The sequence below is a fragment of the Brassica napus genome, chromosome A4 (genome assembly GCF_020379485.1).
Source record: "Brassica napus cultivar Da-Ae chromosome A4, Da-Ae, whole genome shotgun sequence".
Lineage (NCBI taxonomy): Eukaryota > Viridiplantae > Streptophyta > Magnoliopsida > Brassicales > Brassicaceae > Brassica > Brassica napus.
Window position 1 is genome coordinate 3,122,856 of NC_063437.1, and position 12,594 is coordinate 3,135,449.

Sequence of the window (12,594 nt, forward strand, 5' to 3'; positions counted from 1 at the left end):
TCTCTTATTATTACATCTACTCTATTAAAATACAGTCCTATTTTTTATCTATCATACATCAGTCTATGTTAGACCATTCATTAGAAATTTAATAAACATCCTAAAATTACTCATATATAATATTCTCCTAACAAAAAAAATATACATCTAAACAATAACATTTCTAAGAAAAGATAATTATATTGTCATTAGGTAATTATCATTTGACTGTTTATCATATTTAATATAGATCATATTTTATATATTTCAGTAACTAATTTGAAATTAAATAGTATAGCCTAATTCTTTTTAAATTATCATATTAAATTTTTAAATAAAACAAAATAAATAATATTTTATTGGTTGTAACATTTAATGTTTGATATTTTAGTAAAAATAAAAACATTAAACTTAAATATAATATATTAAATAAATAATACTTTAAAATTTTATTCACATAAAAACATTTCGAGAATAAAAATTTCTAAACGAAGAAGCTAATAATTTTTTTTATTAATTCATATAAAACTAATGTTTAAAATTAAACTATTACTATTGATGTTGCATTTCAAATAAATAAACAAAAATACTTCATTAAAATATGATTTGTACAATATCATAAAACAAATTTCAACAAATAAAAATTTTTAAAATAAAAATTATATACCTAAAATTGATATTAAATATATTTATTTATAACATATTTAATATTTTAAAAATTAATTTAAAAATATAAATATATCCGCACGGATGTGCGGGTTAATATCTAGTTGTCTTTATCTGCAAGTCTCTTTCATTTATTTCTCTCTCTAAACAATTTCATAAAAAGAAAAGAATTTTAAAGATATCTTTAATCGCACCTCCCTCTTCATGTGGGTTCCATTTCTCATTGAGACTTTACCAAAGATGATTTATTCACAAACCTTGCTTAGCTGTTCAAAAGGTGTTTCTGATTGAAAAGCAATGGTTAAGTAAAAACTTAAAAAGAAAAAAATGATTTAAATTAAAGTTAAACCTGCTAATCAATCCTTTTCAGAAAATATTATTCAACAAAGGTGGTTTTTTATTTGTTGTAACTCAAGATAAAAGCAAAAAAAGAATTGTCGTTTAAGTAAAGAGTTGACGTAATTAGAAGAAGATATATGAAATGAATATGGACTTTAATTTTTTAGATGAAATAAAATAAAAATATAACGCGTATAAACTCCTAGTCATGGTTTTTCTCCTACCCGTATGTATATGTACAGACTAAGAAAAGTCAATGCGATAATGGGAAGGTGAAATAGCACGAAGGAAGTATACGACGTTTACGCGTACATGTAATTCCATTTCATTTAGATATTTATCTATTTATTAATTTCTTCCATTGTTCATGCCACAAACTATGTGTTGCAAAGTAAAAGTATGACTATTTCTAAATACGTATTATTATTTGGAAATACACATAAGTACACTCATATTGGGAATATCTTAACATCAGTATTTCTCTTTCATCAAGTATATATATACTGAATTTTACCCAAAAAAAAAAGTATATATATACTGATGGCCTAAGTATTTTTCTAACCGAGTTCGTCTTTGTTTCTTTCTTTTTATTACTAACAGCAAATATTGGTGGATGATTAGTTAAAGTGCAACTGTATTAGTCGGTAAGTTTATTGATGTTATTTTTCTAATGTAATTATAATAATTAAATGAAATCTATAGATATATATTCTTAAATCAATATTTTCTGCTTTAGAAAACATGGTTCCTAAAACCATTTTTTTTAGTTTTAAAGACTAAACTAAATTTTGATCCACGCTTTAAAAGCGTGAGATATTTTACTATGAAAAGTTTCATTAACATATTTGTAATTTTTTTTTGTCTATTTAAAATATATTTTCATTTAAAACATCGATTTTAAACCTGAATCGGACCCATGGTGGAATTGGTAAACCTTGTTATCCGATGTGTAACTCGGTTTGGATTTTAAGAAATATTCATTTTTTAAAATCCGATAAACCCCCGCAAATGGCTAAAATCTGAGACCAGCCGGTTGAACAGATGAGTAACCGACATGAAACCCAATATTGTAATAATTATGTTCATATGAATATAATTAAATGAAAATCAAAATGGTACAACCGGCTATGTTTATTTAAAAAAATTTAAAATTAAAATGAGGTATAATTAATTTTTTTAATTTGTCTCACATTTATTATTGCTTATTTTAATATGTTATAATAAAAATGATCAATTATTTTTATTCAATTTATTTTGTATTTGATAACTATTTTGTATGTCTCATAGAGTAACCTACAAAACTTTTAACCGTAAAACATTAAGCATAATTTCTAATAATACAATCAAATATTATAAATATTAATTAACTTTTAGTATTTTACTTTTCATTAAGTTTTTTTGTATCCAAATAAATTTATATTGATTTATATTTATTAATTTTTTAAGTCAAGATAAGTATTATTTGATAAAAATCGCAGCATATCTTTTTGTAATTGATACTTGCCATAATAATAGTAACTTGAATAGTTTTAGTAATCTTAGATACAATTCGAATAGATTTCATTGTTAAGATATTTCCATGGGAATTGTGATGCTAGGATCATGGGTTGAATTATAGATCACGTTTTGTTATGTATAGTATATGGATTTATTTTGCTTTCGGAATATTTCCATAAGTAGATTGTGTTTTGTAAACAAAATTCAATAGCACACATATATATTTATTTAGTTTAAATAAGAAATATCAATGATAAAATTAAATGGGAATGGCATGACATTGTAAATAACTTAAAAATCAATGGCAGAATCTTATGAGGAATTTTGCTTTAATAGTATAGATAAAACATGATTAGTATGTTTTAATGAATGTAATAAATCAAAATTAAAGCTAAATACATTTGTTACAACTTACAACCCAACTAATTACCTCCAAAGCATTTTCAATTTTTTAATCAAAGTGATAAACAGTAGACTATTGTCACTACGGTTTTATATTTTCTTATAGCTGTAAAATGTACGTAGCACCGTTTCGTTTCCATCTAAAATGACTTCATCTTGTTAACATATTTACAATCCGTCAAAGAAATTTCATTTACAGTTTAGAACCCAAAAATATGTGAACTCTTCAAATGTTTATATTGGGAAATCAATAAAATAGATCACATCAATATCAAGATTATTATATTTATATTTTCATAATTTTGATATAGTGATCTCATTGATCTACCAATTGTTTGTTTAAACAAATAATTAAACATACTAACTGAAATTCTATCAAATTTGAGTTGGGTTTTACCTTAAGCTATTAAGCTAAAAAGGCTGGCAAGATCTAAATGCCTTGAAACACCTTATCAAAGAAGGGTTGATTATTACCTTGTTAAGATATCTTGAAATTAATTAAATGATAATAACATATCTAATCATGTTCATCTTGTAGATATCTTTATAATGATTTTTTTATGAGTTTCTATGATTTTTTATGAGTTCCTAATATCAGAGCATTTATATCTCCACTCCACGTTTTACTCCAAAAATAGAATGAGGATGGAGATGCTTTTACTAAACAATGATGAGGGCATACTACATAAATTAATAGATTAATTTCATTCACTACAAGAAAACATCGGGATACTGAGGGAAAAAATCGTCGGTATGTCGTCGGAATAAGGCTATTCCGAGGACATACCGACGAAAAAAGTCCTCGGAAATATCTTCTCGGAAATTCATACTTCCTCGGAATTCCGTTGGAAATTTCTGACGGAATTCCGAGGAAACAAAATTCCGAGGAAACTCCGAGAACACAAAGTTCGTCGGAAGGTTCCTCGGAATATACCGAGGGAATTCCGATGGTCCAATCCTCGGAAGTTTCGACGAAATATTCCTCGGAATGTTTATCGGAAAATTCCGAGGAACGCCTTTCCCTCGGAATTTTCCGAGGGAATGGAGTTCCTCGGAAAATTCCGAGGGACAAAACTCCCTCGGAAAATTCCGACGAACGTTCTTCCCTCGGAAAATTCCGAGGGACATAAGTTCCTCGGAATTTTCCGAGGGAAGAAAGTTCCTCGGAATTTTCCGAGGAACTTATATGTCCCTCGGAATTTCGAAAAAATTTATTTTTTAAAAAAAAATTAAAATTTTTTAAATTTAAATTTAAAAATTTAAGATTAAAATTAAAATTGAATAAAACATTAAATAAAACATAGTAGATAATATTCAAAGTTAAATATAACATTCAGAGTTTTTGGTAAAAAAAAAAAAAAACTACGGGTCTTGGATGTTCGGGAACACCTCGTTCGGGTACATACTCTTCATCATCTCCATCATCTGCTCGTTCAGCCTCTTCTGGGTCTCATAGCCCGCCTGTTGAGCTGCCATCTGGGTCTCCAACGCAGATATCCGATCATCCTTGTCCTTCATCTGAGCCGTAAGAACTTCTGGATCAACATATGGCGGTGGTGCAGAAGAAGGAGCAGCCGACCGGGAGCGACGACCCAAACCGACCATACGTCCCTTCTTCTTTGGAACCGACTGAAATATAAAAAACCAAATTTAGATAATATAAATTGATGATAAAATAAAAATCAAGAAATAAATAAATTGAACTTTAAAAAAAAAAAACTTACCGATTCAACGATTTCGTTGATTCGAACCCGGGACAAGTTGGTCGAAGCCGTCGAATCGTCATCATCGGTTTGAAGCTGAGACACTTCGTCGTACACCTGAGTTTGGACCAGGTCGACCACGTCCTCACAAGACCATCATCAATCTGACCGGTCTTCTTGTTGGTGTACGCCCTTTTCATTAGGGCGAGATCATCAACCGGCTCGCCCTCATTTTCTTCCGCCTTGAAAAAAAAAAAATTAAACAAACATTAGAAATTTGAAAAAATGCATAAAAAATAAAATTCTGAAACTTAAATAATTGAAGAAAAAGCGGTTGAACTTACCATGCGATCCGCGAGAGTGGCAATAGATTGGGCACCCAAGTTATGCTTGTAGATGCCCTTCCCTTTACGGTCGCTCCTGCGGTTGTTGGAGTTGGTGGAAGAAGTTTCTTTCGTCTCTTCCTTATCCCAATGCTCACACAACTCCTTCCATACCGTGTCGTTCATCGACTTTGGGACCTTTTAATTTAAAAAAAAAAGTTTAATAATTTAAAAAATAGTTTAATAAATTAAAAATTGTTAATAAATTAAAAACTACCTTGTTTACTTCCCACTTCTTCTTCCACTCGTACATCTGCTTCCCATAGTTGTCCATAATTTTATGGACAAAATGGTTATAGATAGAGAGCGTATCATCGGAATTCCAGTTGAATTCTTGCTGAAATAGTTTAAAAATAGTTTTTAAGCACAAAAATATAAATAGTTTAATAATTAAAAAAATAGTTTAATAATTAAAAAAATAGTTTTAAAAATATTTAAAATGTTTAATAAATATAGAAAATAGTTTAATAATTACAAAAAAAAGTTTTAATAAATAAAAAATAGTTTAATAATTAAAAAAATAGTTTTAAAAATATTTAAAATGTTTAATAAATATAGAAAATAGTTTAATAATCACAAAAAATAGTTTTAATAAATAAAAAATATAAGATTTCCTGTCCTGGTCATCAAAAATCGAAGTAAATGAATTAAGAGCCATAGAGCTCCACGTTGTTAGACGTATACATCCTATGAGATTTCCTTTCGGAGTATCTTCTATATCACTATTTTACTAAGCTAGCTTCAACAATACTCTTAGTTTCATTTATTCAAGCACACTCTTTACTAAAGATTTTTAAAACAAAACAACATATATAATCTACCAATTTAATTCAATGCTGATTTTCTAATTAAGGCTATACCTTTCCACTTTCTTTCTTTTAGTTTTTTTTCTTCTCTTTAAGTTTTCATTTTGCAGTAACTAACTTGGACTTCACTCCATACACAATCACTTTCTTCTTAAAGACTTCTCTCCACTACTCTGAAAATGACAAAAGCTATATCATGAAGGTGTTTATATATACATATAAAGACATGTACTATATGTATATTATATATATCGCATCTTCTCAATGGTTGTATGTTGAGATCACTTCATGCATTATACAAATTATGCATATATATTATGCTATTGAAAATTTTCAGCCTCAGCCCATGGTCGGGACCAAAATGTTCGTATAACTTCCGGCAACAAAAGAAAAAGCTCGCTCTTATGTATGTCAATCATTAATCTTAAATTTGATTAAGACATCTCAACAATATTTGATTAAAACGAGTAGATTTGTCTACAAACACTACTTTCTCTAACCGAATAATTCTGGTTCTAACAAAACAACTCAATTGCAGGTATGAAAAATTACGTAAGTAGTTTAAGAAACGAAATATCTATGAATGTGGTATGACTCCTACATTATACCTGAATATATATAGGACAACAGAGATGTTTTCATCCAAATTTATTGTAAATTTAAAATCTCAATATATAGCCAATTTTTTTTGCTTTGTATTGGAAAAGGCTAAACTCCTCGAAAGATTTTTTTCTTTCTATGAACTCAATAAGTTACACTTAGACGTGTCCATATCATCACATAAAATGATATACTAAATAAATAAAATTGTCACCTCTATCACAGGAGAGTAATAATACAAATCAGTGACAAATGATCTACATATAATGTATAGTGTTAATAAGCGGGATAATAAAAGTTGGCGGACTAGTGGTTAGTACTTAAACATTTCTTGTACGGTAATTGACCCGTATATGATAACGTATATTATACGATGTGAGTGAGACCATATGCGTATCTAGTCGGTGGACGATTTATTAGCAATTAGCATGTGCACATAGAACAAGTGAAGGCGCGGGTGACTTGCGAGCAAGTAAGAGCCCATGTTTTCGTTAGGACCCACATTTGTCTAAAATACGTGAGAAGATACGATTGAGATTGGCCCCACGTACATGTTTACAATTATAAAACGGTTTAAAGCGTAATTATCAAAAGGGAAGGAAAGAAGATTATAAGCGCCAATTTGGAATAAAGAAATACATATATCATTCAACAAATCACGTGGTTTTGCCTAGGGATCAGTTCTCTCTTCCTGACAAATGAGTATTTTTTAACTCAAACGAATAGGTACCAAACATGTGTCGATCAATCTCCACGTTAGATCATGTGACGATGTGGGTCCTCCTAGTAGTGTGCTATGCTGCTCTTCGGAGAAAGACTCACCCAAGCATACCAATCTCTCCTTAAATTCCAACCAGACCCGCTCTGGAACATAGGACTAGAAGCTAGGGCTGGATATTTTCCACAAATTTTGTTATACGGTTCTATTCGAACTAAAATTTTTGGATATATATAAATTTATAAAGAAAATTAAATACTAATATGTAATATTCTTAAAAACGAAATAAATCGCAGATACAATGTTTTTTTAAGAATGGATATTCGTTTTGATCCTATATGCATATATAAATATATTTAGAGAACTATATAAATTGTATAATTATTATGTTTAATATAATTTATTAATTTTTACAATATTTTTCTTTATTAAATTGATTATTTAGTCATTAGAGTTCTAAAAGTAAATAACTTTTCAAATTTTGTAACAAAATATTATTATTATATTATTTTGAATTTTTTCTTTATTTTTATTTATTTATATGAATCGAATCGGATATTCAATTACAATATAATATTTTTTGGATATCTGGACACTAAATATTCAGGTAGCTATGGATCAAATCAAATCGGATAATTGATTATTTAGGCGAATGGCTAGATTAAGAACATTTCTAAAAATTTGGATATTTGATTCGTGAACACCTATACTTAGAGCATATGTAAAGAAACCGATCATTTAGGGTATTCATATTTTATACAGCAGTTTTAATTGGTATATAGAACATTATGAAATTTTTTAAGAAAAATAAGAACACAAAATTTTATTTGATCTAAAAAAAATTATGAAAATTTCTAAAATGTTGACCTGACTCCAACAAGTCCTACGATCAACGGATCAGTTCAATTATTCACTATGCTCTATACTCACACATGCACTGGCTTTTTTTTTTGGAATACTCAATTCTTTATGATTTATCCGATTCTTGTATTATTCATGAACCTCTTAAGTTTTGTCATAAAGCAGTTTGTCAGCAATGCTTCACATGCTATTCGAACAAAAGACACCAAAAGTAATTATATTTTTATTCTGGTCGATACAAATACTGTCAGTTAAAGAAAGAAAAAAGTAGTTAGTTGGGCTGGCTAGCAACCTTCTACTTGGGTTTTATACCAGCATAACAAGATAAGTGTTTGTCCAATGAATTTTAGTGTAGTAGTTTTTGAGTTTCTGAAAATCATACTCGATATAAAAGATTGATTCGGATCCGTGCCAGTGGTTTGAAACTATACTGGAGAAAACTATTTGATATATGAGTAATACGTAAGTTTGACGTAATCAAACATAAAAGAAGACAATATATACAATTTACCGAATTTGCATTAGTTTATTTGGTCTTCTCAACAATTGAACATGTTTGTGTGGATGATGGTTGCCAAATCTCAAACTTAATTGGCCGCCGATGCCCATTTGTCGAACATTCTAGTATTTCTGAATGAATAAATTTAAAAATATTTTTAATATATTTATTTCTGACTGTGATAGCTCAAACAGCTCAAATATCTTTAACTTTACCACGGTGTTCCTGAATGTACTTGATGATCTCTAATGTGTTGATATTTCTGAAATTGCATCATATAAACATATATTTGACATATATATGAATTACATGTACCCGTTTAAAGAGTATTTAAATAGTTTTCAACGTAATGATTCATTAGTTAATAACTTAATGTTAGTTTACCGTTATCACATTGTTCCCATTGATGCATCCAAACACAGTACGTGATTTATTTTGAATCCCCGTATATATAATTACATAATATAATTACATATCCACGATTTGTACTTGAAATACTTTTGATTTTCCATCTCACACTTGGACACAGAAACTCTCTCCGTTTCATAATAAAATTATGATTCACAGCGTAAATTAATACTACGAATCAAAAGAGAACCGATTAAAAATTCACAACGGAAAGCAACGAAAATTTCGGCGCCATTTTTTTATTTATGCTACATGTGATGTCGTTTAAACTTTTTCCGTTTTTTGCCACATAGTTACAAATAGTGACAGAATTTCACAATCTTCCATAAATCTATATTTGGTCGTTGTGGTGATGATTCATGTTGTCGTGATTTTGTAGACGAATGAAAATATCATTCAAAAATCTGTCGGCATGGATACATTTTCTATATATTCGGTTAAAACAGTTATGTAAACATTATTTTTCTAAGATTGTGTAGATATCATATTGGGTGAGGATGAATTGTATGTTGTACTCTTGACCTAAACCAATACAAGAAAACCTAATTTAACATTTTCCAAAACAAAATACAAGAAAACTTTAATATTTTCAAGGTTTCTTGACATAAGATTCAGTTAATATACTTTTTGACCTACTTTTTATTTCTCCTCCCAAAGAGAGACCATCCACAAAGATGTTTTACAACAATGTGAATCCAAAGATGAAACCCAAATATACGTAATAATATGATACCGAGACTAGAGAAACTAGTATGAAGCAGTAGAAAAGTCTGTCAAATTTTAGATTATATGCTGAAACCAATTTCTGATGTAAGATTGTTGAATCAAGTGAGCCGAGCGTGTCTGGCTGATGGTATGAGACAAGAGTTTGGAGTCAAGACCACTCAAATTCACCCGAAGGATGAGATGAATGTCCTTAAGAAGAATGTTTACTGTCTTTGATGTAGATCTATGGAGCCAACAATTCATCTCTTTCCAAATGTAATACACAGCCATTTGAAGAAATAAGGAGCTATACTTTCTTTATCATATTTTCCATTTCTTTTGCTTATACATATGTTTTGATATAGTCTTATTATGTGTTTGAGCAATTAGGGGTACTTTAAGTGACACTAATATTTTGAGAAATTGTCAAAATTTTGATAACTAATCGATTAATAGCCTATGAGTCAAACCCTATACTATACATACGTGAAAGAAACTTTGACAAGGAATCTGTGATCTATGGAGTCCTGACAGCAAGTCTTAGTTTCAGTATTTTCTATAAAGTGGAAAGGATGATTGTATTGTTAGACAATGTACAAATATATACTGAGTACAGAGGATAGTATAAGGTAAGTTAAATATACAGAAAATCATAGATTGATATCTTCTTAATACTCCCCTTCAAGATGGAGGGAGTTCTCTTACTCCAATCTTGGAACATGCGATATTGAAGCCAAGACGAGGTGACGGTTAATTTGGTTAATGCATTGGCAAGCTGATCTTTGGCTGAGACATATGTGACACGCAGAATACCAGACTGCAGTCGACCTCTAATGTAATGATAATCCAAGGCTAGATGTTTCATACGCGAATGGAAAACTGGATTGGCATTCAAGTAAGTGGCTCCTTTGTTGTCACAATAAACGACTGGTGGTAAATGCAGCTTGATTTGCAGCTCTGTGAGAATATTATAGATCCAATGAACTTCCGAAGCAGCATCGGCAATGGCGCGATATTCGGCTTCAGTTGAGGATCGAGCAACTCCAGTTTGCTTCTTGGTGGACCAGGAGATGGGTTGGTTTCCTAAGTAGATCACATACGATATTCGGCTTTAGTTGAGGACTAACATTTTAATTTGAAATGAATCTTGAAAGAGTTATTGCAAGATGAATTTGTATAGATTTGTGAATTTTAAGAGTTGATAGATTTAAAAGAGTTATGTAGATTGTGAAAATTTATATAAATTGATTTATGAAATTTGATCACAAATTTTTTAGATTGGTATAGACTTTCATAAATTTGTATTATCTTTTTTCTATCATTCATTTTGTAAAGTAAATATATAATTTATTTTTTGATAAATCATATAGCATGATTATTTATTTTTTCTTTCAAATTTAATAAATAATAATAGTGATACATACAAAATTAGGCAATTCTCTTAGATAGTTTCTTTTAAGTTAGTCACAAAAAAAGCACTAAAAATGATCAAAAAAAGGTTTCATTAAAATGGCAAAAGATTTTTTGACCCATTGCTTTATAGATATAAAAATAATAAAAATCAAAGTAATGAATTTTGTTTTTTAATTTCGAATTATATGTTTTTAAATTCGAATTTTTTTTTATATTTTTCGATTTTGTTTCAATTTTTTTTTAAAAAACAAATGTTTTTCTAAACTATTTAAAGATATTATTTTAAAAAATTTATTATTTATAAATATAATTTATATTCAAAAATGATAAAACAATATAAAAATGTATGAAATAATAAAAATCAAAGTAATGAATTTTGTTTTTAATTTCGAATTATATGTTTTTAAATTCGAATTTTGTTTTTATTTTTCGATTTTGTTGCAATTTTTTTTTTTTTTAAACAAACGTTTTTCTAAACTATTTAAAGATATTATTTTAAAAAAATTATTATTTATAAATATAATTCTATATTCAAAAATGATAAAACAATATAAAAATAATATACATTAAAAATGTAAAAGTATATAAAATGTAATGAATTATAGTTTTATACATATAGTTTAGATTTAAAGTGCAATAAATATTTGGTAAGTACAACTATTTTGTTTTCTAGTTCTTTTAATCGCATGGATTTTGAAAATCAGAGGGATATGTATGATATTTTAAAAGTTAAGTTTTATGAGTAAAACTGAATTAAATTCATTTCTCGATAGCACTAGATTTAGTTAGAATTAGAGAATCAATAATAACTAAACTTTTTGAATAACAAAGATTTTAAATAGATTTTAAAAAAATTTAAACTAATAACAATAGATTCTATTAAGATTTTTGAAATTCAAAAACTGATTACAATAGAATCTCAAAATTTTCAAAGTTCATAAGAATTCATATACCAGTGACCTCTTTTATTAATTTTTTTTACAGTTCAAAGATCTACTAATAACTCTTTAAAATTTGAGACCAATGCAAATATTTCATCGCAGTTTGCCAAACAGTACAATTCAACTTGTAATTCTTAATCGTGGACGAAACTAATATTAGATAATGCGTTTTTAGGAAATTACGGACTTCGGTCCCAAAACTCCAGATATCAAAAAAGAAAATTCGTTGGGGCACTAGTTATATATCCACTCTATTCTTTTTTTTGATAAATAACTCTAATCACCGTAAAAGTATTATCTTTGCCGTTTTCTACATGTACTTAATCTGTTCACATCTTATTTGTATGCTTAGTGATTCCATACCAACTTTAACTAGAGTTTAATCTCTTGAAACAACAACTTTGTTTGTTTCTCAAAAAAAATTTTTTGTCTACTATAACATGCAATATTTTGGAAGTTTCTAGTAATTATGTTAAATGTAGACTGTAGAGTTGTCCGCCGTTTTCCCAAGTGGAAGTGGGCTACATTAACTATGGTTGTTGTAAAACGGTAGATCGTCATATGTAATATGTTCAAAATTAATAAAATTCCATAAGATATGACGAAATGATGATTAACATCTCAACAAAAGAGTATTGTTAAGATTATTTTCGGTAACTTGGTTGTTATGAAAA